The sequence below is a fragment of the Pongo pygmaeus genome, chromosome 19 (genome assembly GCF_028885625.2).
Source record: "Pongo pygmaeus isolate AG05252 chromosome 19, NHGRI_mPonPyg2-v2.0_pri, whole genome shotgun sequence".
Classification (NCBI taxonomy): domain Eukaryota; kingdom Metazoa; phylum Chordata; class Mammalia; order Primates; family Hominidae; genus Pongo; species Pongo pygmaeus.
The window spans coordinates 15003826-15010409 of record NC_072392.2 but is presented as its reverse complement, the minus strand read 5'-3'; the positions used below and the strand labels follow the sequence as shown (position 1 = coordinate 15010409).

Genomic DNA, 6584 nt, shown 5'->3' with positions numbered 1-6584 from the left:
GAATAGGCTGTTTCTTAGGCACAACATTACATTTGCCACATGTGGCTGCACAGGCTGGGCCCTGCCGGCTCCAAGGAAGGATTCCTCTTTACAAAGACTTCAAAGGGAAGGTGCCCCTGGGCTTGTGCAATAGGGGTGGCCTTACTCATAAGTCATAACTCTGTGTATCCCCTCAACATCTTTCAATTGATGGCCATAAAAATCTCAATTCAAACTGGTTTTAAAACGGGGACTTTATCGGCTCATTTAACTGAAGAGTGAAGAGGCATACGGGCTTTGGGGGTGGATTCAGAAGTCCACACCATCAGCGTTCTGACTCCAGACCTCTTTGATCCTTTCAGAGCAGCTTTTCTCTGTGTGTCAACTCTATCCTCTGGTTAGGTCCTTTGATGGCCAAAATGGCTTTAGTAGTCTTAGATCCAATTTCTTTATAACTCTCCCTACACAAAAGAATAGAATCTTTTTCCATGGTTTCTCCAAACTCTGGTTAAATATCTCCTCACTTCTCATGGACCTAAATTAGGTGTGGTTCATCCAAGTAGTATACAGATAAATGAATGTCTAGCAATTTCCTCTCCCCGTCTCTCCCTCTCAAAAAAGAAAAAGAAAAGAGGTAAAAATGAAAAAAAAAAACCCTAATATGCAGCATTTGATTTTTATGGCATAAACTCTCTCACCATGGCTGATTTCAAACTACCAATGTGATGTCCCTGGACCCAGCGTGCGGTAGAGGGGCCCACAGTGGACTCTCTGAAGCCCCTGGGAGCTGGCTCCAGCAGTCTGCTAGGTCTGTCCCTGAACCAATTCCTGTGAATAGGTAGATAAGCCCTGCTGATTGGCTTCGGGAAATCAAAGGTGGCTGATGAAGCTTGTTGGGGTTAGTTCCATTCTTCCACATGTAAGGTAGGGATGGAGAAAGTGGATAACAGTTGGCCAATTGTGAAATGTCTGGTACTGTTGAAGTTAATGCAGGAAGATGAGGATGGAAGGTAAACTATTGGAGAGAGGAAGGCAGATAATGGAGTGAGATGTGGAAAAGGAGTCAAAGATAATGATTGGGTGGCTTACCCAGAGCACAAAGCATTGGGGACAACGAAGAGGAGCGAAGTTAAGGAGTAAGGACAGATTGACTAAAGTATTCATCTTTGCACTAAGGTACTCATCCAAGCTCTCTACAGTTTGGCCCCAGTTCATTTTCCACGTCTATTTGGGAGACGTCTATTTGGGAGGCAGTATAGTGTCCTGGGGACTAGTCTCATGATCTTGGGTGAGTTTGGGCAGCAATTCTGAACCTCTGCTCTCCTCAGAGCTTCATGGGGGTGTTGTGAAGATTAACTCAGCCTATGAGAAGGTGTAGGGCATAATGGCCATGAATGAAGTCTCTGGGGCTGGGTTGCCTCACTCATACTCCAGTTCCAGCAGTTATTGTCTGTGGGACCTTGGGCAAGTTGATTAAAGTCTGCACCCCAGGTTTTGCATCTGTAAAATGGAGACTACCATAGTATTTTTCTCTAAGGTTGTTATGAGGATTATATGAGTTACTTATAACTTATAGAGTTAAAGTGGTTTTATATATATATATAATAATTTACTTATAACTTACAGAGTTAAAGTGGTTATATATATATATATATATATGAAGTGGTTATTATAACTTATAGAGGTAAAGTGGTTATTATAAAAAGTACCTGGAAAATGACAAGTACTGTTCAGAAGTGATAGCAATAGTTGTGTAAAGTATTTAGCAGAATGTTAGGCAAATAGGAGCTACTAGATAGTCATTAGCTACACTTATTATTATGACCACCTGCTACTGCCTTAGCCAGTCTTTTGTTTTGTTTTGTTTGTTTGTTTTTAGAAATGAAGTCTCACTCTGTCACCTAGGCTGGAGTGCGGTGGTGCAATCACTGCTCACTGCAACCTTGCACTCCTGGACTCAGGGTGTCCTCTCCCCTCAGCCTTCTGAGTAGCCAGGACTACAGATCTGCAACACCTTGAGTGATACCCAGATTTTTACGCTCCAGCCAATGTTCACATTCCCTGCTGTTTGCTAGAAAAATGATTGCAAGACTGAGTGGGAAATGCAGACCACATCCATACATTTCTTCTTCTTCCCCTAACTCTCAAACACTGTGTTTGTAGCTCTGTGGGCACTTACTATTTCAGCTGCACAGTTTTGTTTTCTGTAGACTTTCCGCATTTGCTCACATTCTTGAAGTGAGATGGTGGCTTGGCCACTATGGGCAGGGTTTAAATCTTATTGGCTTTATTGTGTCACCAAGGAGCTCCTAGATCACTAAGAAAAAGAGTACATATGTTGATTTCAATGCATTAAACTCATTCTAACATAATCTAAGATATCTTGTCCGTGGGTCTTGGATCTTGGCTTTTTCTACTGTTATATAGGAGAAAAGAATGGGTTTATGTATCAGGCAGGGTCCCAGCAGGGGGCAGAATTCACCCCAGGTGCTTCAAATGCACCTATTAATGCATAAAAGCCTAATGCATTAATAGGTTTTAATACAGGGATGAACTAAAGAGTGGCAGGGTTAAGGAAACCAAGCAAGGGTGACAAGGCACCCAGAGAATAGTAACAGTGGGAAGTGCTACTTCCCTAAGTGATGAAGCAGGCCACTGTGTTTTCAGAGCCCAGGGAAGGTGGAGTCCCAGAGGAGGAGCCACCAAGTTAGAGCTGTTGTCACCGTGACGCCCAGATTCTCTAAGATACGAGGACCTAAGGTAGGGAGGGGAGAAGAGTAAAGGCTTGTCTTGCCTGCTCCTTTTTCTCACACTCAGATCTTCTGCCAGGGCCACCCATTGGCTGAACTCAACCAGGAACCTGCCATCAAGGAAGGCTGGGGGACTCAGTCCTCAGAGGTCAGCCTGCTGGGGCAGGGGACAGGACCGAGAAAAGAGAATGGATAACATGAATTTTAAAAATATATTTTCTATGTTACAGTATATCCAAAAGAGTATCATTTCAACATGTCAATGATATAAAAGTTATGATGTTGATGATTTGCATTCTTCTTTTTTTGTACTAAGTCTTCAAATCCAGAGTGTATTTTATTCTCCTAGTGTATTTGAATTCAGACCAGCCACATTTCTGGGGCTTAATAGCCATATATGTCCAGGGGCTATTACCTTGGAAAGTATAGTCCTATAGTTCTAGTCTGTTATCAGTATCTTTGGACTTAAACATGGAAAGAAAAAAAATGTCAACACAATAAAATGAAACCCTAGTGAAGAATAATTGTAAAATATTATGCCATTAAAGTCTTCAGGAAATCTAAGCCCACATTCTAGGATTTAGAGTGATGAATTTAGAGTTAACAGAGCTGATGAATGATTAAAAAGTCTTTTTCTCCTTCTAAAAACACACTTTCTTTTCATCAAACAGAACAAAAGGAACCAACAACGCAATATGCAGATTATTTATGAATCTCTCAACTTTGAGAACCAGATGTAATACAAGTCTGCTATTTGTAAAAACTAAATCAGTGATAAACACATGTATCAAAATTATGTGCCTATAATAGGATCTGTTTTCAAACACTCACTGAATGTATACCACATGTAAAGAAGGAGCTTTATCGCCATGACCAGAAAATGTCACTACTTTCTATTCAGATTTTTTCCTTAGAGTAATAAAGCTGGACAGCGTTCTTTGTGGAACTTCAGATGACTATGATTTCTTTTTCCATGAGAAGATTAGATTTTGTTATTTCCTAATCTTGTACAATTTCCAGTTTGTGACAACATGGTTCATGTCCTTGCAATTTGGGAATGGTTGCTTGTTTTGGTTTTCCCAATGAGATGGTTTGTATAAAAAGCTTTTAAACTGTATCTTTAGTTTTTCCTGATTTAATTCTCAGCTAGGGAGATTTCTCCTGTTACCTCTGAGTCTCCCCATTTTCTCTTACCGATGAAGGAGAAAATGTGTACAAATATGCATTTTTCTAAGGATACAGTATGATATTGCTGTATTGCTTTTACATAAACTCTGACAGCTTTACCTTTTAGAAAGGGAAATGGAGCAAAATTGTACTCTGTCTATTGCTATTCGAAATTAGATTGAAATAGCTCAGTAAGCAATTTTTTTGCAACCTGTTGATTATGTGGTCTACTTCTAGCAGGCAAATCCAAGCATATATTAGAATATATTTAGGAACAATGAAAATTATGCCAGCTTAAATCTCTCCTGCCCTTCAGCCTTTTCTCTCTTCTGGAATATTTCATCTTCATCGAACATTCATGTACTTCTGAAAGGATCAGGAAATGCTCGGCTTTCATGCTTTTCTGCCTTCTCTTCAAGAGTGCCAAGTGGCCAAGAAAGACTGTTTTCCCAGGAGTATGTGTGTGCCCATTTGAAAATTCTAGGGCTTCCAAAACCACGTCTGTGACTTGATGTTAGCATTCCGAAGAGTCTTTATTCATGGTTTAAGCACTTGATGAAGAGTCCTCAGAGTAAACTCCTGGCTAAAGATGGATGGCCTGAGTTGATCCAGAGGCCAAATAATTTTCAGACATTTCTTTTGGATGGAAACACATGTCTTTCCCTTGGCAATAATCTCCTTGGGAGATAAACAGGCAGACACCAACTTATAAACAGACTTTGAGAAATTTCATTTGAAGGTCAGTTGTTTAGAATGTGTAGTGATTTCTTTCTATAGAAGTAATATTATAAATGGCGGTTAAGGATCAAAGTCAGCCAAAAATTCTTACTTAACCCAGACCTCGGTTGAAATAGCACAATGGCAAAGAGTGGAAAACATAAGAGCCATACTGTGTGCATCTTGTATCCTTGTAGAATTGGCATCTCATGGTGATGATGGGCACAGCTTCTGGGGCACACTGACTGTGCTTGAATCCAGGCTTGGACACGCACTTGCTGTGTGACTTTGGGTGGGTCACTTAGCTTCTCAGTTTCTTCATTCATAAAAGGGGCATGATATTATGATCTATTTCATGGAGCTGTTGTGTGAGAATTTAAATACACACACACGCAGGCACACACACACACACGTGCATTATTAGAACAGTTCCTGGAACTCGGGAAACACCATGTGATTGTTTGCTCTCATTCTTGGTTCTAGTAACTGGCAAGATGCTGGATGTATTTCAACCACTGTTTGATATTTCAATGAACAAAGAGCAATACTGAAGGAGCATTAACAACAAAACAACAGAGAAAAAAAGTAGTAGATGGCGTTTCCCCCCCACCCCACCCCATAGCATTACGGTTCAGGGGAAATAAGTTGAATTAGAGGAAACAGGAAACAGATAGGTGCTGACGTTGAATTATGGGACACTTTCAGTGTTTCCAAAGATTGACTCTTTTTAAAAAGTTAAGTTTTTTAAAATCATAAACAATTTGGAGAACAAAGAAAAGCACAAGAGAGAAAAAGTCTCCACATCAGAACCCCCAGAAATAGCCTCCAATAACTTTTCATTTTGTCATCTTTCGGTATTTTGTCCTATGCATCTAGACAACTCTCAAAAATAATTTATAATAATTTGATTTAAGCCGTCCATATTATTTTCACACTTGATTTATTCTCTTAGCAACGTACTGTAAGATTTTTCTTCATATTCTTATACTGTGTGATTTCTAATGGCCTCGTGGCTTCCATTATAGACAGAAGAAAACTGATACAAGCAATCCTTAATTGATGGACATTCCGATTGTTTCCTTTTTTATACTATTCTAAATAATGTTGTTATAATTATGCATATGGATAAAAGTTTACTGTTACTCTTTATTCCTTCTAATCAAGAAGTTAAATTTCTAGAAACGTATGCATAAATGTTACTTGTAACCTAAGGCATTTGATACATTTTGCTGAGCTAGCTTTTAGAGTATTGCAATTCATCTTCTTTTCCAGCAATGTGAATGCAACGTTTTAGAAAGTTTTCTAAATTCTGACATTGAGAATGTATTTAATCTTGCCAATCTTTTAGATGAAAGGGGCATCTCATGATTTTAATTTTCATTTTTTATCTGATGTTGACCATTTTTCATATGTTTACTGTCCATGGGAATTTCTTTTGTCAATTACCTATTCATGTTCTTTGACCATTTTTCTATTACTGTTCAGTTTTCATTTTTTTCTTCTGTATTCACACAATACAAAAATGTATCTAGAAAGGAAAATAAATTGCACTGTGTGCTCCAGGCGAGACTGTTACTGGAAAGTGAGGTGAAGCCCCCCCAGGGACTGTTCATAGGAGCCTCTGCTGCACTGAGCAGTGAAGCTGAGAGCAGGTGACTCAAAGCAAAGAGGGATCACACACAGGGTCCAATGGCTGGAGCAGGAAGGAAACTCGGGAGCCAGCAGTATCTGATATATGGATAGATATTAATTATTGTAGGTACGGGAAAATAATGGAAAATTAAAATAAAAGGAGGACGAATTATTATGTGAAAGATTTCGAAAATACCAGACAAGTTGAGTCAAACAATTCTGCTGCTTTCTGTATGTCAGTTAGGAGGTCTCACTGATGAAGACTATGTTTAATATTTTATGAAATAGTAATAATAATGTAGCCCAAAGACAGTTCACATCCCTACCACTGGAAAACTA

General features: G+C 39.2%; 1 long non-coding RNA gene across 1 annotated transcript; it reads right to left on the bottom strand.

Moving 5' to 3' along the window:
• Nucleotides 1-215: 215 nt before the first annotated feature.
• On the bottom strand, nucleotides 216-1195 carry LOC129017969 (uncharacterized). Its single transcript, XR_008495172.1, has 3 exons — nucleotides 1069-1195; nucleotides 678-954; nucleotides 216-582 (listed from the first exon to the last, which is right to left on the bottom strand). It is a non-coding gene; the product is annotated as an uncharacterized LOC129017969 (long non-coding RNA).
• Between the last annotated feature and the right edge of the window lie 5389 nt (nucleotides 1196-6584).